The following is a 25,374-nucleotide window of genomic DNA, read 5'->3' on the forward strand; positions in this document are numbered from 1 at the left end:
AGAACTTTGGTTTACTTTCGGTATGGGTTTCCTAAGCCGCACACATGAGAGATCCTGTCCTGCCCCTTCTGCTCTGCATGCCTTGGCCTGACGGTGGCAGTAGTCTGACACAGGTCAACTTGACTGACGATGACAAGAAGAAGCATACAGTCAGCGAACTCAGCTAAACCTAAATGTGAGTATTCTATCTGTATGTTCTATTTTTGTGATTACTGCTGTGTTCATGCTAAAGAAACGGTTGTTTGATGGCTCATTAGACGTTAGCATTAAGCTAGCTTACTTATGTTAGGCTAATGAGAGATGCTGTGTTCAAAGTACTTTGAATGAACATTTATGACAAGCAAACAGCTTGAAGCGAGAATACGTTCCCTCTCATTGAAAGAACTGTTAGCTATGTGCTGAAATTAACACTGCACGTACATGGAGGGCAGAATACAAGCAAACAGAAATGAAAAACTGGCAACCTTAAGGGTCACATTTTTGGCATGATGAGGATGCGTGCTTGTCTCTTCTTTTTGTTCCGTATCTTTTCTCATGACTTGACACTGGAGTTATTTTGTCCAATCAGATTTCAGCCTCTGCTGGCTTCTTGTAACTTAAACTGCATCAGCAATGGGACTGTTTCTTTAACCAATCTGATTTCAAACTCGTCACATTTCAAAAATTCGTCGCAAATTATGTCAGCATTTTTCTGTCTTCTGACTGGTTGGTCAGAGCAAATTCATAACAGCCAAGTTTGACTAGCAAAACATGTCTAGTGATTTGCTCTTGATGATGTCAGTATTTTCTGTCCTCTGTAAAAGCAAAACTTGTTCCAGCCAAATACGACTGGTTAAAAAAATTTAAAAAAAAAAACCCCGCCTGTAGTGATCTGCACACATGAATGCACTAGTTTTTGTCATCTTATTAGATAAATATTGATTCTGAGCTGCTCCAGATGATGTACGTGGCACGGTTGCATGCTGTTATAATGTGTTTTTGTTGATGGTTTCTATAATTGCCTCCTGATATTGGTGGTAAAAAGAGTTTAATAAGTCTTGTAAGTCCCCACTGAAGGCCCAGGTACCCAATGCTGTCCTCCACTGCGCATCCGCATAGCTTACAGTCTGAACTTTACGGTACTGTAATGGTAATGTATGGCAAATTAAGGTTTTAGAAGGATTGGAGGTCAATACTGCTGTCGGTAACAGTGTGCTGCCACCGTCTTTCAACCTGTGGTGAGGATTCAGTTTACATTTTTCAGCCACTATTTGAGGTGTCAACACATAAAAGTGCCGCACAATATTACCAAAATGGTCATACAGCAGCACTTTTACTCTTTAAGTCGCCCACACGTTGTGATCGTATTAGCTCAGAGATAAATCCGTCAGTTCCAAGCAGGCAAATGTGAGCAAACCAGACTTTTACTCCGATTTAGGCTGCCTCTCCAGTGGGCGACTTGAGCCTGGTGAGTGATGAAGTGTTGGACTTCAGTAATGAGACTGTTTACAGGGGATGCTTGTTTCACATGAATCAAGCCCAGTGTGTGGTTAGATAAATACCTGCTTGGCCCTGCATGTGCCAAGCCAGTCAAACCTCGTCCTTCCCTGCAGGAAATGGCGGCCAAATTCCTGTGGAATGAATGAAAAGGAAATCTGCGAGTGGCAGCCCAGCCACAAGCGCCCTCTCTGGAAGTCGAGCGGTGGAAAAGCCGTGGCCCTTCCTCTGGCCAGGGCCTGCTAGGTGAGACTGATGGAATAATAATACACATCCTGAGTGTTCTTTTCATTAGCAACATGGCTTCGTGTTTTTCATCATTCTGCTGAGAGAAATGGAGAGACCCTTATTTCTGAGCTGGACAAATTACCCTTTCCCCTGTGGGAGATGCAGCTGCATTCAATATTGCCGTGTGTGCGTGTCTCTGTGTGTGTATTTGTGTGTGTGTGTCACTGTGATGTAGCTGGAGGTTGTGGCTGGATACTGTGATTTCCTGAGGAAATAATTACTGTATGTACAACGCACACCACCACTGATAACAAGCATCCAAAAACATCATCTTAAATAAGCAGTCTCGATTAATTTATTTTTACATTAGATTTAATCATTTTGTGTAAGAGGAATAAGTAAAATAGCTAGGCAAGAACATAGTCACTTTATACTTGACATTTCAAGGTTGTTTAAAAACAGAGTAGAACAACGAGTCACCGAAGTAAAAGCCAATCTACTGACTTGTAAATAATGGCAATTAGCAAGTCCCATTTAAATGAAATGAAACCACATAAATCCATTCCAGCCCACCAAAACCACCACAATGTTTTTGTTACATTTTACACTAAGGAACAAAAAGCACTGTATTGTATGAAAACATATTACATAATTAAAAAAATATATAAAGAAATAAACTAGTGTCATGAAGTGTAATTAGGCTACATACTGTAGTATTCGTGTTTTGTAAGTGAGCCTTAAAGGGGTTTGGCCAAGAGAATAACATCAAGACCTGGAGTTAGGTTGGCTGGTTACTTCAGTGTGAGCTGATGGGTGTGCTTGTGGCCTACAGCAGCTCTTTGTGAGTGTTCTCATTCTGTATTTGCGTGTTGGACTGTTTGAAGCATCGCTGTTCAACAAATGACTGAAAGTGCAACAAGACTTTGGCTGTCTTTGCCCACATGTGAGGGCATTACTTTACCTTAATTGATCTTTTTTTTTTTTTTTTTTTTTAATAAATTCAATCGAGCGGCAGCTTGCTCATGCCACAAATTTTGGCACACAACACATAAGCGAAAGCGCTTGAACTCATAAGCTGGCCTAAGGTACCACTGTACGTCTTCAAGTAAAAAAAAACAAATTTTTCCCAATAGAAAACACAGTGAAAGATCAATCGTCCAACAGGTCATACAATATACAGTTGATATGATAGTTTTCCTGCATTTATATTTCTGGAGGCAGACGGCGGCCACGACAATGGATGGGAGAGGATGTTTGAAGAGTGTTTAACTCTTTTTATAAACTAAATAAATAAAAACATATTATTATACTTGGATGACAGATAAAACGATGTCCAGCCGTTTATTTTCTATAGCGCTTATCCTGTTTAGGGTCACGGGGAGCTGGAGCCTATCACAGCTGACTTTAGGCGAAAGGCAGACTACATGTTGGACTAATCGCCGTGCAATCACTGGGCACATAACAGGACCTGACCATTCGCACTCACGTGACGGTGTCACTGGGTAGGGACTAGGGATGGGCATCGTTTGAATTTGAGCGGGTCCGATTCCTTATTTCGATTCTGGTTCAAAATGATTCCGATTCTTTTAGGGGGCTGGGTCAAAATAAAATTGTATGGTTTAAATAAAGGGTGTCAAAATTATGAACATCCATTTTCTTAGCAGCCTGCAGCTTAGACTAAAATTAACATTTGACTCTGTTTTTTTTTATAACCAGTATCACTATCAAACCTATGAACTAAAAGGCAATGTGTGTGGAACTAACCCAATTAACTTAATATTCATTAATTAATGTTTCAGCTAAAAGTTAAATATAGCATTGTTAAAATCGTTATTTGGGACTGTTTTATCCCGTCAACTGGTTTATATTTGCACGTTTTAACTTCCTGTTTTAAGCTTGTAGCCTTTTATTTTGAAGGGTGCACACCAGAACTCAGCATTGTGGCACGAAAAGTAACTTCACACGGCACCGTTGATTTTTAAATTTTTTATTTTTTATTTTTTTTAAATGCATGGAACCAAATGCTATAAAACGTTGATTCTTTTCCTTACGCACCGATGGGGCACAAGGTTAGTGTTTGTGATACTGTGAGACAATGTTTATGTGAATTTTGTCCCAATTTATTGTGATGTACGGTGAATGAAGTTTAAGCTCGATGTTAAGCTTTTTTTTTTTTCCTTTCATCGGCTCTTACGTTGGTTTGAAGACTAAAATAAACACTAAAAACCATCAGTGCCAAAGTGTAACCAACCGTGTTAGCTGTGTCAATGTTGGCATAGATGTATTTTATTGTTTCACTCACCCAATTGACTGAGCGTTGACTTCACTGAAGCTCCGCGCGATGTAGGCTGAGGCTCGGAGTGCGTCCGACGCAACACATCATGAAAGCCTCCTTTTCACAATATACTCTTATTCCAAGTGTTGCACTGAGCCGACTGGTATTTAATTTTAGCAAAGATAAGACACACTTTTGTTCGCTGCCGCCGTTGTGCGTTTTTCTTCTTCATTGGTTTTCGCCACTTCTTCATCGGGGCCGGAGGACTAGGTATCAAAACTGGGAACCAAAATTTTTAAATTTGAACGATTCCGGGAGAACCGGAACGTTAGTCCCGGTTCCAATCGGTTCTCGATTCTTGATGCCCAACCCTAGTAGGGACTGAAGTCGAGCGAATGAATAACCATACTGTCAGTGACTGAGGAAAACGCTTTAAAAGTGGTCTCTTCAGTTAATGAACTCTGGAACAGATTATTTCTACTTCCATGACTGCCTATGGAAACATTTGTTTCAAAATACAAACTTGACCAATATCGCGGAACAGACTGGGTTCAACCAGAGAGGTTCTACTGTACTCTTCATCCAAATGACTTGGCATTACTCGTCTTCTTTATAACTGGACTGGTCCCAAATGAACTATCCAATCCCCCCGTGCTTTTGCCCTTTTTCAGTTTGTCTTGGTTCATTCCTAAATAAATTTTTGAACAAAGTTGTTCTCCAACAACACTTTGGTATATCAAGTTAAACTTCTGTTAGGAAATTGAAAAGAACAACCTCCATTGAACATGTGTAAAAACGCCAGTCTGTTTGACGTAAGGTTAAGGACACATTATCGGTGATTCATAACAAGCAAAGTGTCCCCTCCATTAACTCCAGAATGGACCTCATATCCTAGCTGACCTATTTTCCCAATTACCTCCGCCGTTACTCAGAACTTCCTGTCTACGGCGTCAGTCAAGATCCGCTCTCAAAGGTACTCCTCCGAAGGCCGCATTGCCACAGATCTTTCTACACCCTTATTACACGGCCCCACAGTCAAAGAGTTACTGCGCACCTCAAATGTAAGCACCGGGAGTGATAAATCTCTTGTGCTAATGCAGACGCTTCAGAGTTTCTGACTGTAAATAAAGTCACGGGAGACATAGGGTATTTACTGCACAGGAAGAGCCTTGAGCAAAGGGCTCCCCCTCTGCTAAAACATATGGGTGTGTGGGTTTGCAGCCAATCGAGTGCACTTTGAAAATATCTTTCCCTGCGCATTTTACGGTATAGAAGTATATTTGTGCCATCTGAGCTGAATTTATAGTGGTACATTGATTTACAGAGCACACACTTACAAACTGGGACATTTGTTCTGGGCTTTGTGTTGTCAGCAAAGTTTGACCTACCAGTAGTGAGCTTTTTTGTAACCATGATATCTATTCTGGCTTCCCTGCGCGATTTGTGTGCAGTTTGGCTGATATGGAAAAGTTCATCAAAAAAGAAGTCAAGTGTGCTTGCTTCAAGAGGTTTATTGCCACGCCTAGTTGATGTTTACTCAACTAAATATAAAGCAAAGTTAATTACATGTGTATTTAAACGAACCACTTAACTTTGTCTTGTGAGAGTCTACTAGCTTCGTGCTAACACATAAGAAGAGACATAGATAGGCTAACGAAACTAGCATCAACATAGTGGCAGTTATAAACCTTTAAACTAACTGATATTTTACCACAAATGATGCAAAGACCTACAGACAGTGTATATAACAATACTCAAAGGCATATATTTTCTGGTATGCAAAAGATGACAAATATTACTGCAGCTTAGTTGTTTCCCTATTAAATCAATGTATGTATGCAGTATGTATGCAGTATAATGCATGCATGCATGCATGCATTATACTGCCCCCTAGTGGCCAAGGCTCACACACCAGAAGGAGCAGCACAATATCCATTAAATGAAAGCATGATCTTAATGTGTTTTTCTATTTCATTACGTTGTTGCTGTATGGGGTTTTACAGTACTATAGAATGATCTTTTTCTCAATAAAAACACTACAAAAATGTGCAGTGTTTTTTGGTGGGACTGGAACTGATTAGTTGGATTTCTATTCATTTCAATAAGGGAAGTTAATTTGAGATATGAGCTTGGTCACAGAACAAATTAAACTCATATGTCAAGGCACCACTATATGAGTGATTTTTTATTTTTTAAGCATCAAAATGTGTAAATTTTCTGTAGGCGCCCGTGAGCTATCCTTCCAGTGTCAGCGTCACGTGACCAATGGCATGTCACTTGATTGGCTGGACGGATGAATTGAGAAATGCCTTTGCTCCTCTCTGGTTAACCTGGATGTTGACCTTTCCGTAGGGTACCTGAGTTTGAATTGACATCTACACATTGATTTTATTTTTTATGCTGAATTTCTTTCAGCTGTTTAATTGTTTTACACAGATTTTTTTTTTAATTATGATTTTATTTTTTCTTGCACAATTTTTTTTTAGATGTATAGTTTTTTTCATATTCAATATTTAAAAACTGAAAATGTTGATGTTTTTTTTTTAAATTCCATGTTTGATTTTGAGGCAAATAAAATCAGTGTTAGAAATTCAAACTCAGATGGCACCGATAAGCTTCCATTGATTACAATAAGGAAATTGTGACTTCAGACCAGGTGACACAGAATCATTCCATCCATCCTGGTAACTCGAGTTTCACCACAAACAAAGAAAGACGTGTTTGTATTCCAGCAATAAAAAATGTCCTTAGGCAATAATTGTCAAATAGCAAGGAGGACGGTTTATTCCAGGTCAATATAGCTTTTCCTCCTCCTCATCATCATCCAAGCGCCATCCATCTCCGCGCCCAAACACCACTGACACATTAATGGCCTCAGATAATACATCCATTCTGTCACAAGCAGCTGATAATCAAGTTGTTTCCACGGCAGCCATCGACGTTTGCGCTTAATCAATGTTCATCTACTGCCACCAGAGACGTGGCGACGTTCTTTTGTGTGACCAGTGCTTATGTAACATGCATCTGAAATACCTCGCTAAGAAATTTCAGAGGATCGTTTGGATCACTGCTAGGGATCAAACACCTGATCAAACGCCTGATTTCAATGTAAGTTTGCGGACCAATGGCATGTGCCGAGAAATAACATATAAAGGTGATAACTTGACTTTAACTTGACTGAATTTAGTTGTATATCAAATCAATTTTCCCCATTAAAATCTATTTAAATGTTGTTGGGCCATAGCACAATTTTTAAAATTTTTATTAAATATAGAAAAAGAGCACTGCGGTATTGTGTAAGAACATAATAAAAGAGAACTTAAAGAAATAAACTGGTTTTGCAAATTGTAATCACTATACATACTGTAGTATACGTGTGTTGAATGTGTACCTTTAAGGGATGTGGCCTAGTGAGGGATGTCAGGAGTTGGAGTCGGGTTGGCCGGTTAATTTACGTGTGAGCGTCTGGGAGTGAGTTGTGGCCTACAGAAACCCGATGTCTCCCGAGTCAGGACGCCGTGAATTGTGACGTGAAACGGAATTTAGCCAATTAAGAAGTGACCTAACTGAAGGCCATAAAATAAAAACAGACATGTCCTACCCGATATCATGTTTTATATAAGTGGGTTCAGCAGACGGCAAAAAGTCTTTTCTGAAGCAAGTCTTTTTCTTGATTAAATCACCGTTGTACAACACTCCCGCCTCCACTCCCTTAGGGAAACATCAGCGCAACATCTGGTAGAGCTTCTTCTTCTTCGTTTTTGTTAGATCACGTTTGTTCAGGCGACATATCTGTCTTGGCGGACGAGATTCGAGATCGGTTGTGGAACAGAATCTTGATGTGTGGTGTTATTGGTTGAGATTATCGCAGCATACCACAGTACTGAGCAAAACTGTTAAATGCCTGATTTTATTATTATTATTTTTTTAATTATTTTTTATCTTCATGTCTGGAGTCTGTAATAGACAAACAATCTTTTATGATATAAGTGGCCTTTTATCTTTCAAGGATATCTTTAATAAATGAAAGTAAAATGATCCTTATTATTTCAAAATAATGGCAAAAGTTAGCCTTTATAAGGCAAATTACAGCATTTCTGCAACACATCTGCCGTTTGTGAATTGTGCTGCACAAAACTAGCACGTTTGTGCTTTGCTGCTGGGCTTGCAAATGTGCAGAGTGCTAATGTGAGCAGTCATGCTCATGTTGCCAGAAACAATTTTTGCAATTTTGTACAAAATTTTCATGTGGACACATTTCTCAAAATAATCCTGTAGTAGCAGTTTAAAGTGTACACACTTGTGTGAGAAATCCAAATTAAAATGTGCAATTTTTCAAGTCAAAGTATCTGTTGCTTGGTGTTGTTTAGTTTTGCCTGGAATGGAAATCACCTTCACGCAGACCATCAAGTGCTGGTTGGATCGGAATGGACCACACACAAATATCATGGAACAGATTCCAGATGGCTCGCCAACGACGCCAACACCCTACCCAGTTGGTAAATGTGGCAGATGTCTTTAGCCTACGGCATCATGCGTCATCTGATGCAGACATCTAATCCCAAAAAGTGTGCTTAATCCCAAAAAGTGTGCTTTTCTTCTGTAGTTGGTTGATGTTAGTGAAGTGCCCCGCCACATGTCATCTGCATGGTCTGCATACTATCCCGACAGGTATCGTACAGATAGAGCTATTAAAGGCGGGTCGCAGCATTTCTGTGCCAAACATATTGCAAAGAACAATAAATCCCATTTAGATTATATATTTTAAATTCATTGAAGACGAGCCACTAGAGATGGGGCAAATGTGCTATAACAATACCCGCAGAGTCTCTGCTGTGGATATTTATTCAAGAAACAAGTTTGTTTTCGGCATGTTCCAGACTCCATATAAAACAAAGACAAAAAATACAGTACATTCTACAGTGTATGCACAACATTGTATCATTACTCGTTTAAATTTGTTTCTCCACAACAGTTACCATAAACCTCCATTGTGGATTGTTTCCATTCAACACCATTTGGTCCTTTAATAGGCCACCCCCACCAGTAGGAGGGGGTTGTATTTTTTTCTAGCATATTCTATCTCTCATCACGGGGTCTTTTTCCTTGCAGTGTCAGGAGACTTAGACAAAGTTGATCATATTAGGTTAAAGGTAATGCACAAATCTCATTCTAGCTACTTAATTTAATTATGTTTGTGGTGATTAACTTCACATGGAAACATCTTCTCTGCATGAGATGTGTTGTTAAAAAGGTATGGTAAGCAGTCTTATATTTGTCTTTCAAATGTATGATTTTTGCCCATTTGCACAATGATGTTTAGGGCTTGATGCCATAGTAACACAGACTGGTCAGATCATTCCATTATACCAATTAAAAAAAAGACCTGGTGTGCAAAAACAAAATAACCTGTGCAGCCGTACACTGAATGTTTTCAGTTAAGTCTGGGCAATGATTGTGCACCAATTTTGCTTTAAAAAAATATATATTTTGCAGTTTTACATTTACACCGCAGCCTAGTAAAACTAGAGAGACAATCCGAGCACACATTTCTAAAACTCTGTCAGATAAGGCTTGATGCATCCATCAGTGGAAAAGCATTGTTTATCAGTGCCACAAATTTCCCCCAAAATTGCACTCTTCAACTATGTTTCATCTTATAATTCCCTTTACCGTTTAAAGACTAGCAAGCCAGCAAGATTTGAATGTAGCCTCACTTCACTAAGCCCCCCTTGAGTCTGACCAAAGCTGTGCACCTCACTGACGCACACAAGCGTGGCAATTCCTAATGACATGCAATTATGAAAGTGCACAGTTGTGAATTTTGATAACTAGTCACAGAGAATGCTGTCCAGCCTTAACAAAATAATAGCACTAGCAATTCTAAGCTAGCACAAGCCAACATTAGCCACAGCTGCTACGTTGCTAGCATGACTTATTTTTAACGGTGTGTTACTATAACACTAAATTTATCAGTTTGAAGTTTTGTTTTGGAATGTACAATCAGTTACAAATCAAAAAGAGGTGATAAACATACCCGTCGAGCAAAAATGTTGCTAAATTTGTGTCAATTCTGAATCCTCTCAGCTGCCTGAGGTCCTTTCGCTCTACTTCTGTTTGCTCGTCTTGCCCAGTTTTTAGCAAATGAGGGATGGGCTTTTTTTCCCCTTCATTTTTTCAGAGGTGTATTCATTATTGTTTGCCCTGTCTAATTTTCCATAGTTAACTATGATTTGTGCATCAGTAGGTTATACAAATGTTATTCAGCAGCCGATTCTCTGAAATATGCTGACAGAGAGCTAAAGATCTCAAAGTTTGAAAACTGTGAATTTGACTCAGAGCGGATATACAATGTGAGCTGGAGTGAAGATATAGATCACAGTTTGACAAATGATTATGATGATTCTGATGTTACCCACAGACAATTCCACGTTTTCATTTCCTGGTAAATTGTGTGTGCTTACCCCCTCCCCGACTCCTGTCTTCGCTTTGTGGTTTTATTAAAGCTAACATTTGTCAGCTGAAAGATTGTTGATATGCAAAATGCGGGTGTGTACGCACCCCTCTTGCGCTTTACTAAAACTGGTTGTTTGAGAAATGACATATGAGGATTGCCCTGCTTTGACACAACAGATAAGACACATGAGTAATGTGCAGAAGATTTTAGAGTTATTACTCTTTATTATATTTATATATGTATTATTTGTACCTAGTATTTTAGGACTTATGTCACATAAGAGAAAGTAATAACAAGCAATTCATTCATTTTCCGTACCGCTTATCCTTCCTAGGGTTGCGGGCGTGCTTGCGCCTATTCTAGCTATCTTCGGGGGAGAGGATGGGTACACCCTGAATTGGTCGCCAGCTAATCGCAGCGCACATACAAACAAACAAACATTCACACTTACGGGTAATTTAGATTCTTCAATTAACCTACCATGTATGTTTTGGGGATGTAGGAGGAAACTGGATAAATGTGTGCATTGAGAATAAAATGTCATTTCCACATTAAAATTGAAGGAAGAGATTTTGGGGGGCAGCTCAGAGGTCTAGTGGTTAGTACATCTTTCTCACAGTTCTGAATTCAGCTTTTCGATCTCTCTCTCGGCGGCACGGTTGCCGACTGATTAGAGCGTCTGCCTCACAGTTCTGAGGCAGAACTGTTCTCCCCGTGCCTGCGTGGGTTTTCTCCGGGCACTCCGGTTTCCTCCCACATCCCAAAAACATGCATTAATTGGAGACTCTAAATTGCCCGTATGCATGACTGTGAGTGCGACTGGTTGTTTGTTTGTATGTGCCCTGCGATTGGCTGGCAACCGGTTCAGGGTGTACCCCACCTCCTGCCCGATGATAGCTGGGATAGGCGCCAGCATGCCCGCGACCCTTGTGAGGAGAAGCGGCTCAGAAAATGGATGTATGGATGGATCTCTCTCTCTCTGTTTGTCCATGTTCTCTCCGTGCTTGCGTGGGTTGTCCCCTGGGTACTTCAGCTTTCGCCACATACATATTAGGTTAAGTGAAGACTCTAAATTGTCCATAGGTGTGAATGTGAGTGTAAAAGGTTGTTTGTATACCCTGTGATAGGCTGGCGACCAGTCCGTGGTGTAGACACCTCTTGCCCAAAAGTGAGTCTTTGAACAGATTTAAAATGGTCAAAACACACTTTTTAAAGTTTTTCTTGGTGCTTTTGTTACTCTACTCTTTTCAAGAAATGTGAGACTAAGAAGATTCGTTCGCACAGTTCTCCAAATAAAAGGCAGTGGTTGCCTCAAGCCATCCATCCATCCATCCATTTTCTTTACTGCTTATCCTCATTAGGGTCGCGGGCTGCTGGAGCCTATCCCAGCTATCTTCGGGCGGGAGGCGGGGTATACCCCGAACCGGTCGCCAGCCAATCGCAGGGCACATAGAAACTAACAACTATTCGCACTCACATTCACACCTACAGGCAATTTAGAGTCTTCAATCAACCTACCACGCATGTTTTTGGGATGTGGGAGGAAACCGGAGCTCCCGGAGAAAAGCCACCCATGCACGGGGAGAACATGAAAACTCCACACAAGTGGTGCCGGGATTTGAACCCCGGTCCCCATAACTGTGAGGCAGATGTGCTAACCAGTTGCCGGGTGCCTCAAGCCAATTATCTGTAATTCCTCAGTATAAGTTGAAAAAAATAATTAAATATTAGATATTTAAACATTTAAATGTTAAACTAAACCAACCAAGATCTGCTGGCTTAATGCTAACACATAATGTGAATAAAAAGAAATGCTAATAGAAATTTGCATGGATGTTACGGTAATTATAAACCGCTCCTACTTTAACATACATGGATGAAGTAGCAAAGCATACAAACTGAGCATGCAATAATACTGACAGGTATATATTCTCTCAGCTTTGTGGGAACAAGTACTTTTACTGTAGTGTAGTTTCTTGTAGCCTGGTAATTACATGCTGAATTTCTTCCAGTAGAGCTCAGTGCTGCCCAACATGTTGTGGCACTACACTGAAGGCAAGCAACTCTAAATTCCGACTTTCCTGTATACTTTAAAAGCCCATAAAAACAATTGCTTCAAAATCTTTGATATCGATAACGATGAACGGCGATATAGCAGGGTTCACCGTATGCACCATCGATACAGCATGTACAGTAAGGTCTTGCAATTACATATTTATTTGTACATGTAAAAATAAATGTTAATGGTTTCCGTGTGAAATAGTTTGACAGGTAGCTAGTATAGCGGTATTCATAAAGTCAAAGTTTGAAATCTCTTTTTTTTTTTGCTTCCATGTATGTCCCTTAAAGAATTGGGTATAAAGAGACACAGTTGAAAGGCAAATTCATTCCACTAAATGTAATTTCAGGTCCCGAGATGGAGCGCGAGGATCATGCTGTGTGAGGAAATTGTCCCACTAAGTGACTCTTCCCCCTCACATTGGTTAGCACCGTCTCTCCATACAAATGGCAGGGCAGCCTATTTGTCAGGAGACACACATCGCTCTCTGCATTCGGTAGCCGCAGAGCCAGGAGGCACGTCAGCAAAGGCTGCTGTTACCACTCAGAGTGGTGTTGAGCTTGTCTCCTCAGGCACTCTCTGCTCTGTACTGCAGAACGCAGTGGCCGCCGTTCTGGAGACTGGCTGCTTTCACTACTCAAATCATTAGAGGAATTACAGAGGGTCCTGCTATAGATTTTGGTGCGATGATTGCCCTTGGATTTAGTTCAGTTCATCTAGCATATGGCTTGAATAAAATGCCACAGCATTTGTTACACCAGTGCCATGTCATTTGATGCACTCCCATAACATGCAGTGAAACTCTTTAAATGCACACCAGGTTGTACAATTTCATCCAAATTTGGGGGAAATGAGCTATAAAGTCACAGAAAGTCAATCAACTGACTCCAGTGACCTCAATTCTGTAAGCTCACATGTAATTTACTTTTTTGTGGCTTTTTTTTTCTTTTTAAAATATATATATATATTTTTTTTTAAAACCTATTCCAAAATCAGAGGAGCCTGAGCATAGCGTGTAAGGAGAAGAATTCAGGTGCCTTAAATTACAATGTTGTGGAAACCATATTTCAGTAGTTTAGTTTAAAAAGTGCAAACTCACATTATATGGATTCACTATGCAAAGAGTGGCATATTACATTATTTAAGTTTTTATAATTTGATTATCGGCGGCACGGTGGACGACTGGTTAGAGCCTCTGCCTCACAGTTCTGAGGACCGGGGTTCAATCTCCAGGCCCGCCTGTGTGGAGTTTGCATGTTCTCCCCGTGCCTGCATGGGTTTTCTCCGGGCACTCCGGTTTCCTCCCACATCCCAAAAAACATGCATGGTAGGTTAATTGACAACTCTAAATTGACCGTAGGTGTGAATGTGAATGCGAATGGTTGTTTGTTTGTATGTGCCCTGCGATTGGCTGGCAACCAGTTCAGGGTGTAGCCCGTCTCCTGGCCAATGGTAGCTGGGATAGGCTCCAGCACGCCCGCGACCCTATTGAGGAGAAGCGGCTCAGAAAATGGATGGATGGATGGATGAATTTGATTATCGCTTACAGCAACGAAAACTCCAAATTCACCATACAATATTAAGAAATTAGAATGACTCGTAATATAGACTTTAGGTAGGCAACGGCCTTCTGAAAAGTATTTTCCCACGTTTTATGTAAATCTGTATCATAGGTGAATTTTACGTTTAGAATTGAACAACTACCTAAATGAATGTTTCAACAGTATTCTAATTTGAGATTCATCTGTAATGTGAATTCCGCAGATTACCATTCAATTCAGTCAGACCTCAACGTCACCATATACATATTCACGGATTATGGTAGTGTTTTTTTGTTTTTGTTTTTGACGATTTACATTCGTTAGTTACACTACACTAGACTGGCAAGTAAGATATTACAACATTTTATTCATGATGTGCATGTAACACATTCCGTCTTGTCTATACACTTAAGTCATTCATCCTTTAGGTAAATTGTTTTTATTCTTTACTATTGGCAACTTATTTTACAATATTAACATTGTGTATACTGGTTTGACAACAGTTTGACCATGGAGTGTAATATTTCTATTGACATAGTTTCCTATGGGCAAACTGTTTTTTGTTTTTTTTTAATCCAAACAAATCAGAAGCTAACCATTTTCCTATAATGGATTGTGCTCAACCTTGGGGGTTACACTATATGTTGAAAGGTGCAAGTACATTTAAAAGTAAAATACATTGAGTGTCACCTTGACAAGACGACACCTTCTTTTATGGAAGCCAGTCTGGAGAAGATTAAAAACCTCAGCATGAAGAAAAAATACGCTTGCCCCATAGCTCCCGCCTCTTCTTTCTCAAAGCATCATGATTGGTCTGATCAAACATTTCTGACCATCCAATAACATATCAGCTTCTACAATAATAGAGATTATGAATATCTGTAGTATCGCCGATCAAGCTACTTTACAAAGTTACATCCTGTCCTGAAAAAATTCCCTGAAACTTATTTTATTCAGCCATAATTAACATAACCAAATTCCCTCTGGGACTATTTGGTACTCTCCACTGAGCTGAGTTTCTCATAAAATTGCTTTTGTTTTCATAGGTATCTTTAGGTATTTTTTTTGTAATCATTGAATATGTTAAAAATAATTATCCAATCCACTGGAAGGTTTTTTTTTCATCTTTATTATATTGTTTTGGTGGAGACACTGTTGATATACAGAAACATGAACATATTTCCTTACTGTTGTTTCTCTCCTTCTGTCATCTGGTAAAAATCAAACAATCACTCCATATCTCTGTGTGTATTTGGTGCACCCCTCCCCCACTCATCTCTCTACAATCATTTTTCTTGCTTACATTGTCATGACCTGCTGGAGTGTGTATTCGGGGGAGGTTTCTTACACGCTGTCCCGAGCTGCAGAATAATATAAGAGCACTGTTGTGTTGCCTCGGCGGCCGTTGGAGCGGATTGCCATAAAATATTAATGACTCGGAAGCTCAGCCACATGACAAGATGAATGTAATTGGCCCTCGCGGCTCTATCTGCGCATGTTAATGAGATGGGATGGTATTTAAATCAGTGGCGCCCCGGACGTGAAAGCCACAAACAAAGACACGGGAGGAGAGCAGGGAGGCAGTCCAGATTTGAAAATATAATTTGAAAGCAGTGCAATATTTATGCCATTTGATTGAATACATTTATTTGTGGATAGAGAATGGAGGTTAAGGGGAGCGCCTGTAAGAAAAGCCATTTGAGCATTTATTCGATACCCTTGTCACATTTCTGTCGGGCCAATTATATATTACTCACTGTAGTAGTCTCGCCACGCTGCACTATTTGCACATCTGTTGTTGACCAATACTGGCCACTCATGCCAGAGTAGCATCTGCTCCATTTGCACATTGATTGAGGAGTATCTGCAACATTTGCACAATCAACATTATCCCAGATTATCGCACTACTCGTCACTTTAAACCGCATACACTCCTTGAAGTCTCGGCGGCCTTTGCACAATGGTCATTGCACCGGACTATTGCGAGATTAGTCATTCGAACTGCTCTAAGTGCTAGAGGACTTTTTGCACAATTGTCCAAAAAAATTTAATCATTTGTACCGGCATTACCAGATAACTAGCAACCCCTTATTGCTCAGTGAGTGTTTTTCTCAATGTCTTTATGCCTCAAAAGTGTTCTCTGTCAATTGACTGTCTGTTGTCGTACTAGAGCGGCTCCAACTACAGGAGACAAATTCCTTGTGTGTTTTTTGGACATACTTGGCAAATAAAGATGATTCTGATTCTGATTGATATGTCTATGTACTAGTGTGATCTTTGTTCTCACTAGTAAGACAATTCAGTGCACTAATACGACTAGGGTGCACTAGTGGAATAGGTCTTACTAGTAATGTTTTTTTACCCACTACTGTATGACATGGCACACTAGTCGGACAACTTTGGCATACTAGTAAGACAACTTCGTGTAGTTGTCCTATGAGTATGCTAAAGTTGTCCTACTATGAGGACAAAAAGCATACGAGTGCATGGATCTTAAGATGGATATCCTTGATATCCAGTTATAGGTTCATGTTCTACTAGTAGTAGCACTAGTAGTAGTAGTACTTGTACATGGACCATAAGATGGATATGAAGGATATTGAATTCATGTTGCTTTATGGAAAGCCATTTGAAGATTTATTCGATATGCTTGAGACACCGCTAAAGGTCCATGTACAGTACTAGTGCGCTCGCTGTTCTCACTAGTAAGACAATTCAGCGCACTAGTAGAATGTCGAGGGTGCACTAGTAGAATGACTTTGTCTAACTAGTAATGTTTTTTCCACTACTATCTACCACTAGTAGGACAACTTTGGCAACTATGGCACGAGTAGGATAACTACAGGTCACTAGTAAGGAAAAACTGAAAGTGGGCATTTTGGTGCTACTAGTTAGCTCCAGGAGGCTACTAGTGTTTGACACATGCCTACTATTCGGGCCTAGAAGTGTTACTCGTGCAGCGCAGTATTTAACTAGTAAGGTTTAATTGTGGACTAGTAGGCCAAAAGTGGCACTAGTACTGGATAAACATTACTTGTAAGTCATTCTACTAGCATTCTAAATGGTCTTACTAGTGTGGACAAAGAGCGTAATAGTACATGGTAAAGCCATTTTATAAACTATTCGATATGCATAATCTTCAGCGGAAGGTTGAATAGTAGGCCCTAGTCATTCTACTAGTGGGCTGAATTGTCATACTAGTGAGGGCAAAGAGCATACTAATGCATGGACCTTCAGCTGGATATCTTCAATGTCGAAGAAATGCTCAAACGACTTTCAATACGCCTGCCCAAGGCAAGCCCAGCCGGTCTCCAGTGGATGAGAAGAAAGTGGTAGACTCCAAAACTATACAGTTTGTCTGCTAACATTTTTAAGGAAATCAGGAAAAAGAACTAAACCTTTTGGGCAATATCTGGTGGTGCAACCCCACCAATCAAGTTTTTGTCATCGTTTCAGTTCATTCATCAATCGCTTTTCTGCCACTTAGCTGTAACGTAGTGCCTTTTGTTTACAAACATTATGAGAAGGTCTGGATCTCTTGGTGAAGGAAAGCCTGCGTGTCTTAAGCAGAAACCTGGTGTAATTGAGTGTGAGCAAAGGCTCTCTGATTCGGGGAGTGAATAAGGTGGGGGGGGGGGGAAAGCCAGCAGATGGGAAACGGTGTCACTTTACTTTCATTATTTGGACAACTTTTATCTTTCATGCGAGAGCATTGTGGTCATCCTCACTAGCACCTCGTAAAAGCCCATAGCGGTCATGTGACTCTGGCGGGAACGAAGGTGTGATGCATTCAAGCTCCGGTGTCTTGGACAAAAATGCTGGCATGTTGTGTGTGTGTGTGGTGCTTTTTTTTTTTTTTTTTAATCTGGGTGTGCGCACGCACGTGTGTGTTTTCGTGCAGACCCTGATGGCCCAGGGTTGGGGGAGGTGGCGGCAGGAGGACAGATGGTCTCCCTCATGGTGGATGAAATAAAAGAGGGAATTAGACGACTCCAAGGTGTACACTCTGACGGCAATTATGGCAAATAGATTGGAAGTGGACCTCCAGGCACCCGGGGAGGCAGCTCCGTGGGGAAGCGCTCCACCTCACTGCATCTGGTTTGTGCGCCATCACAATAAAAGCACACACGCCGCCACACTCCTGAAGCCGAGGCCAACATTACTTGACCACGAGAGTCCTATCACCGTTTGTACATACGGTAATCACTCGCTATATTGCGGTTCACCTATTGTGTTCCTCTATAAAGGGGATTGTTTTATGTTGAACATATTTACTTTGTGCTGAAATAGTTTTACAATTTGTTTAAAAAAAAAAACATTATATTTAAAGAAATGTCCATGTGACATTGTCTGCCCTGCCCAACAAATTTAAAATAGTCCATATGCAAAATATAGAAACTTTCACTTATCATGTAAATCATAGTTGTTCTCTGATAAAATGTAACTGTAACTGTCATAATTATTTAAAATACCAAATACAGTGGATATAAAAAGTCTACACAGCTCTATTGCCAGGGTCTGTGATACAAAAAAAATGAGACAACATTCATCATTTCAAAACTATTTTCCACCATTAATGTGACCTATAACCTGTACAAAGACTAAAAAAAACAAATATTTTTAAGAGGTGAAATAAAAATAGACATAATGTGGTTGCACAAGTGTACACACCCTTTTATAACAGAGATCTGGTTGTGTTCAGAAGGAACCAATCACATTCATTTAATTGAATTACTTCATTGTAATTAAATTGGTTCACACACACCGAAACTTTAGAGCATGATTCAACAGAATGCCAGCATGTTTATGCTCAACCGTTAGTGCAACCGTTTTGTTGCCTGCTTGCGAGCGGTATCGTATTAAAAGTACATGAACATACCTCAAGCAAGCCTTAAATGAATGTAATCTCCCGAGCACTGGTGACCACCAGCAGACGTTTTCCCCATTTTGTTTTTATAATACACGCGTCCCCAGTTCAGGGTGTAACCCGCCTCCCGCCCGAAGATAGCTGGGATAGGCTCCAGCAGCCCACGACCCAAGTGAGGATAAGCGGTAATGAAAATGGATGGATGGAATACACGAGTTGGTAACGAGTATATCCGGTCCCATTTGAGTTGACAAGGTAAAGCCCGGTGATCGTAAAAGACGGGATGCGGTGGTATCGGAATACAAGATTTTATTGCAGTAGTCTGACAGTGCAATCGTGAAAGACCAAATTTGTCTTGTCGTCTGATCCACGCATTACATGTTGTCTGTTTCAGACGTGTTGTCTGTCCGACAAGGCCATGTTTTTTTTTTTTTTTTTTTTAAATAACTTTATTGGTTTTCAGATATTTACAGTACTACATCAAAAAACACACGACAAGGCTAAAAATAAACTAGCTTTTGAATTCAAATATACTGTACACAATGGCGACGCGGAGTAAATGTTATTAATCGGATTGCCGAATTATGACATTAAAGCTGATCTGAGCTTACTTGCATGGCGGTGCTCCCGAGGCCGGCCACCTCGGGGTGGATGACTGCTTGGTGTTAGGGCTGACCTCTCATGGCTCGGGGCTGCTCCTTGGGTGAGCGGCCCCCCACCCCCACCCCTTATCGTTCCCTTGTCGGGTGCCCCTATCCGCCCTCCTTTCCAACAAACAAGGGACACTCTCCTGCCCTCGGGCTGGGTGGGGACTGGCTGCATCGCGGGCCCTGCGGGTTGGGGGCCCTGGCTCTCCTGGGGGTGGAGGGGTGACGGGGCGTGTGGGGCGGCGGGTGGGGTTGGGTGGTTGGCTGGGGGGTGGCATTGGGTCCCTACGGCCGCCGCTGGGTGGCCGGTTGTCCTGGTTACAATTAGTGCTTTGTCTTTTGTCTTTGTTTCTTTCTCCCTTCTAGAAACTTTGTTCTGTTCGACTGATCAAGTCTGATTCTCAATAAACCTCAATTATAATATCACAGCGGAATCTTAAAAACTCTACTGTGACACAGTAAAACTGTTTCGGCATACAATGGATACAGATTTTCCATTTGGTGCTTGACCTAACAGCCGAACAGGAAAAAACAAACAAACAAAAAAAAAGACATTAAAGCTGATCAGCTCATTAGCATAAAATGCTAATTATCAATCAATCAAACTTTATTTTTAAGCGCTTTTCTCACAAAAAAAAACAAAAAAAAGCAACACAAAGCGCTCTACATAAATTAAAATATAAAGGTAAATACCCGCCCGCCGCTTGTCCACAAGGACACAGACACGCAGGCATGAAGGTGCCACCTGCATGCTTCACTGGAGATGGGTATGAAGGCAGGTGTTCCCTTGTATTTGCGCCAAATGACCTTGAGGAATTTGGACCAGAAAGTTAAACCTTGGTTTCATCGGACCATAACACATTTTCCTACATGTGTTTGGGAGATTTCAAGTGTGTTTTTGCAAAACTTTGAAACCAAGCTTGAACGTTTTGGCCATAATTCTAAAAGGTATGTTATGTTGGTTTCATTTCTTTTTTAATACCACAAACAGCTGCCATTTGAACAGGGGTGTGTAGGCTTTGTATACCCACTGTAGCACTTGAGCACCCCCTAAAATGGCTTTTCTTTCTCTTGTCCCAAACATAAAATAAGTTTTAAATGAGGTTTTGGTATGACTTTATGTTTTTCTTGTAACAGCATTATATCTTGCTTCGTTTATTCTTGACCAGTTAGAATAGCAGGTAACACAGCTAGCATGTAGTCTTGAGCGAAAACTAACATCAGCATCAACACGTTGCTGGTTGAGTTGGACAAATCAAATTGTAGAAGGTTTTTATTACACTTTTTTTTCAAGGCATTAACTATATAAAAATGTTTTGATATAGTCTCTTTTCTAGATATACAGTATACTTTGCAGATTTACAACGTAACCCGCACAATGATCACTGTATATGTGTGAACATAAAATGTGTGTACCAAAGAGTTTTACATGAATTTACCCAGAAGCATTTTTCTCTTTTTTTGGTAGTTGGGTGAAGGATTTACAGACAAATAATTTTAGACATCCCCACGAGCTGTTTCGGTTAGTTATTCAGCCACCTGCAAGAGTTTGAAAGCAGTCAAATATTTTTTGTCTTGCCTGCTTCCGCCTATTGATTTTCCAACGATTTCCCTTGCCGCTCCAAGTTAGGATTTGCAACGATTGAATTAAATAAACCAACACGATCAATAGAAAACATGTAACACATCCGCAGTTTGCTTTAATCGCCTGTGGAACTCTGTAGAGTGGCTAATTCCTTTCAAATGCAAATACAAATAAATGGAAAGACACATTTTGTAGATCGACAGTATTTGGAATGTAAAAAAATAATTCAATGTTATTTTCCGAAGCCATGCAGAACAGTAGGGAACAGGAGAACCCATTAAGCCGAGCCCCGTGGCTGAATGAAGGGAAACACATTAGACAATAAGTGTCTCTCACCCCAAAACCTTGTGTTCCCATCAATGCATAAATGATAAAGATGCGGCGTAATGAAACAAAAGGCTCCTTGCCAAAGGCTGTAAAAATAGCATTTGGGTTGAGAAAGCCTTACGTTATCCATTAAACCCCCCCCCCAAAAAAAACCCACTTGTTAATTCCCACCCTGCCACATGCCCCTGAAATACACAAAAAACAAGAAAGGTAAAAACGTTTGAGCTTTACCCTAACACTTTATACCTCCAGTTGTGCAAAATGTCTAAAAGCAAAACAAATATTATTATTATTATTTTTATTTTTTTTTAAAAGTTGATAACTGATCCTCACAATAATAAATTGCATCCTGTTGTCACCAACATGTTTTTAGTCTGTTTTCTTTGTTTACTGTGGTACAGGCTTAAACTGTATACTATTACGTCTTGTACTCTCCGGAGGATTTACACCGTATGTTTCTCGCCATGAAATGAGAAATACGTTTGTACTGTGTACAATGTAAATAAGGGCGACTTTTGGCCCGTGAGTTATGTCCTGCGGAACCTGCTCTGCACCCTTGTTGCATAAATTCATGAACACTAAATCATTGGTTTCTGAAAAACTAAAACAAAGAGACAAAGCAATTCACAAAGACTAATTAGGCACTCCATACTGTATACTGTACATGTGTAACAAATGTAAATTACATATGTAAAACAGTTTACACACCTTTTGTTTTTTACTGACTCAAAGTATAATAGAAAGAAAAACACAACTACAATAGGATCGTATTTGTGGAGCGCAAATATACTCAGGGATAGCAAAGAGAAGAATTAAAGGTTATATAGGAGGAAATAGTTGGATATTTGCAACAAGTGTTGAGATTAGTGCTTCTACAAGCATGTCAGGGGAGAACTACATTTTTATAACACACATTACAATAGAGTGCTCTTTTTCCTTATTAAAAAACACAAACAAAAATATTTGGGGGGGGGGGGGCTGGAACAGGTTAATGGCATTCCCAATCATGTCAGTGGGGAAAGCTGATTTGAGATACAAGTGTTTTGAGTTATGCCGTGGTCATGGAACAAATGAAACTCTTATCTCAAGGCACCGCTGTACAGTCCAAGTAAACTGACTAACGAGCTTGGTCACAGAACGCATTAAACACTTAAGTCAAGATACCACTGAAATCGATATTAAACCGTATTTTCATTTCTACCATTTCATTTTCTTTTTCTTTTTTTCTTTTTTAATCAAATTGGACTCAATGTTTGGAACAATTGCTCACAGAAAATGAATACATCTGACCTTCTGTGTATATGACTGCTTTTGTGTAACATTTGTGTTGGCATGGAAAACATTGAGGCTTGGAGAAAAGTCCCCTGATCTCAGCTCGCAAGTCATAAATCACACACGTCGTATTTCTCCACATAATTGTTAAACCTGACCCGTGGGTGAAAGTACAAAGTTGTATTGTAATTCTACATCAGTATTTCGTTTGGGGGGATTCTGAAGCTCTGATTTACTGATTAGTAGGGGAAATAACATAAAACCCAAAATTGAATTTTGGACAAAGACTAACTAGCCAACACCAACATCGTTACACTTCAGCGTGGCGAGATAATCTAATGTGCTTTAATGAAGACTGATAGATTCAGTCTAATATGCTTCCTCCACTCAACAGAGGGCAATCATTTATGCACATTTTTCTCTTTAACCTTATTCGTCTCTCCGCGGATAACAGCAAAGTGACTACTGGACATTAGTATTTATGGTATTTATGGCACAGCCCAATAAAGTATGATCTCCCAGTGATTAATGTAACATCTCAATGACAGTGAACTATTAATTTACATCCAAACTAATAGCAGCAATACAGTCGCATTGATCGTCCATTGTTCTTATGCAAACCGTCATCGCAAAACAGTTAGCCAAACGCACAAAGCAACTTATCGGATGTTTGAAGTCTTTTAAGAACTATTTAATATCCTCCATGAATGATTTTAATAGAGTGAGCCATATTTGAGGTGGCCTGCGTCTCAGATTTTATCGCTGCTCAACATTTTTCACCTGTCAAATTATTTTCCTCCTCGCATGTCGTGAACATTTGTCAAAAGAACCTTGCTCAAACTCGTCTGCTGCTTCACGAGCGACTAAATCAGATTTTGGGGGTGGGAGGAGGTTGTATTTTGGGGGGGAGTGTCATATTAATGATAACACTTTAGTAATACAACTACAGACCTCGATAAATGGCATGTATCTAAATCATACTGTATTATAATAACTAATGACTACTGTAAAGTGAAAATGAGTCAATGTTTCCGCAGTGACTAGTACTTCAATTCAGAATTAGCCACCAGACAGATATAATTATTGTCATAATCCAAATCAAAAGATCATTTTATAAGTAGGGAGTGCAGTTTCGGTGGATGTGAATACTGAAAAGCTGAAGCTGAACTGAAATGCTGAGTAATGAATTGAATTGTTGGGATGTGAGACTTGAATGGTATGAATCGGCCAGAAATGTGGAAGCGGGTAAAATGTGTATTAATTTGGGAATTTTATTGTGAAAAAGTGTGAAATGATGCAAATGTGAATTATTGAAATGTGGAAAACAGTTTCCAAGATGTCTTGAATGAGCTGAAAATTTTAAAGTTAGAATTGTTTTTAATTGCTCAAGAAATTTAGAAGGAGGGGATATATGTAAAATATCTCTGAATTTGGAGAATGTGATAGGTAGTTCCTAAGGTGTCCTGATTACGCTAAATAGTTTGAAGTTAGAATGGTTTGAATTGTTTGAATAGGTTGTGAAATGAGTTTCCTCCGCAGGGTGTCCGGGCTCTCCCTTAGAGATTGGGTGAGAAACTCGGTCATCCGGGAGCCGCTGCTCCTTCACATCGAGAGGAGCCACATGAGGTGGCTCGGGCATCTGATTTGGATGCCTCCCTGGTGAGGTGTTCCGGGCACGTCCCAGGACACACTGGAAAGACCACGTCCTTCGGCTGGCCTGGGAACGCCTCGGGATCCTCCCGGAAGAGCTGGATGAAGTGGCTGGAGAGGGGGAAGTCTGGGCGTCCCTGCTAAAGCTACTGCCCCCGCGACCCGACCTCGGATAAGCGGTAGAAAATGGATGGATGGATGGATGGTTGTGAAATATGAAAGGATGTATCTATTCAATTAAATGCGAATTACTTTCAAAAAGTTGGAATGGTCTTAATTGGTGGCGAAATGCGGAAGAAGTGCAAGAGTGAAAATTGTAATTTTGGTGCGAAACAACATCGTCACTGTCGAGCGCAAACCTTGTATATCCAAATATGATCAATTTAATATACTTTCACAAATCGATACTATTGATCCGTCCCCACGTTGTCGGTTATTTTTGCACATTACTAACCAATTTTTAAGTATTGAAAATAAAATCTATTAACTCTCTTGAATGAACAACTGCTCAAACTGTAGTAAAACTCCGCCTCCTCCCTCAATCTGCGGGAGCCGTTCGTGCGGGATTATGTCGCCTCAAGATTGAAAGTCTGAATGTTTTGTAGACAATAACTAGTGAAAATAGGGTAAATGCATTTTAGTAAACCTGTTTTTTTGTGGATCGCTGTACTGCTTTGGTGCAGAAGGAACTGGTCAGCCACAAAGGTAAGTGCCTAGAGATTAATTTCTGCCTGTGAAACCGCTTAGTCGGTTCATCACCTCAAGGCTCTAAGACTATTGAGAAAGTGTTTGGAAAGATGATGTAATCACATTCGTTTGCTTTTGTGAAGTATTAAACTCATTTGTCTGGTTGGAGGGGTCGGCGTGAGTGTATACCTTGATGTGGATGGCTGACGAAGTGCTGGTGACATGTCCTGCCTTGCTACTTTAATTAGCGACAGTGTAATAAATTTGCTATTTTTTTGCATATTAAAGTTGTTGGTTAAATGA

At 40.2% G+C, this 25,374-nt stretch overlaps 1 long non-coding RNA gene across 1 annotated transcript; it reads left to right on the forward strand.

The window, feature by feature from the left end:
* Positions 1 to 89: 89 nt before the first annotated feature.
* On the forward strand, positions 90 to 25,235 carry LOC133487156 (uncharacterized). Its single transcript, XR_009791222.1, has 3 exons — positions 90 to 175; positions 1,593 to 1,722; positions 24,274 to 25,235. It is a non-coding gene; the product is annotated as an uncharacterized LOC133487156 (long non-coding RNA).
* Positions 25,236 to 25,374: the final 139 nt, after the last annotated feature.

This window comes from Phyllopteryx taeniolatus, chromosome 12, assembly GCF_024500385.1.
Source record: "Phyllopteryx taeniolatus isolate TA_2022b chromosome 12, UOR_Ptae_1.2, whole genome shotgun sequence".
Taxonomy (NCBI): domain Eukaryota; kingdom Metazoa; phylum Chordata; class Actinopteri; order Syngnathiformes; family Syngnathidae; genus Phyllopteryx; species Phyllopteryx taeniolatus.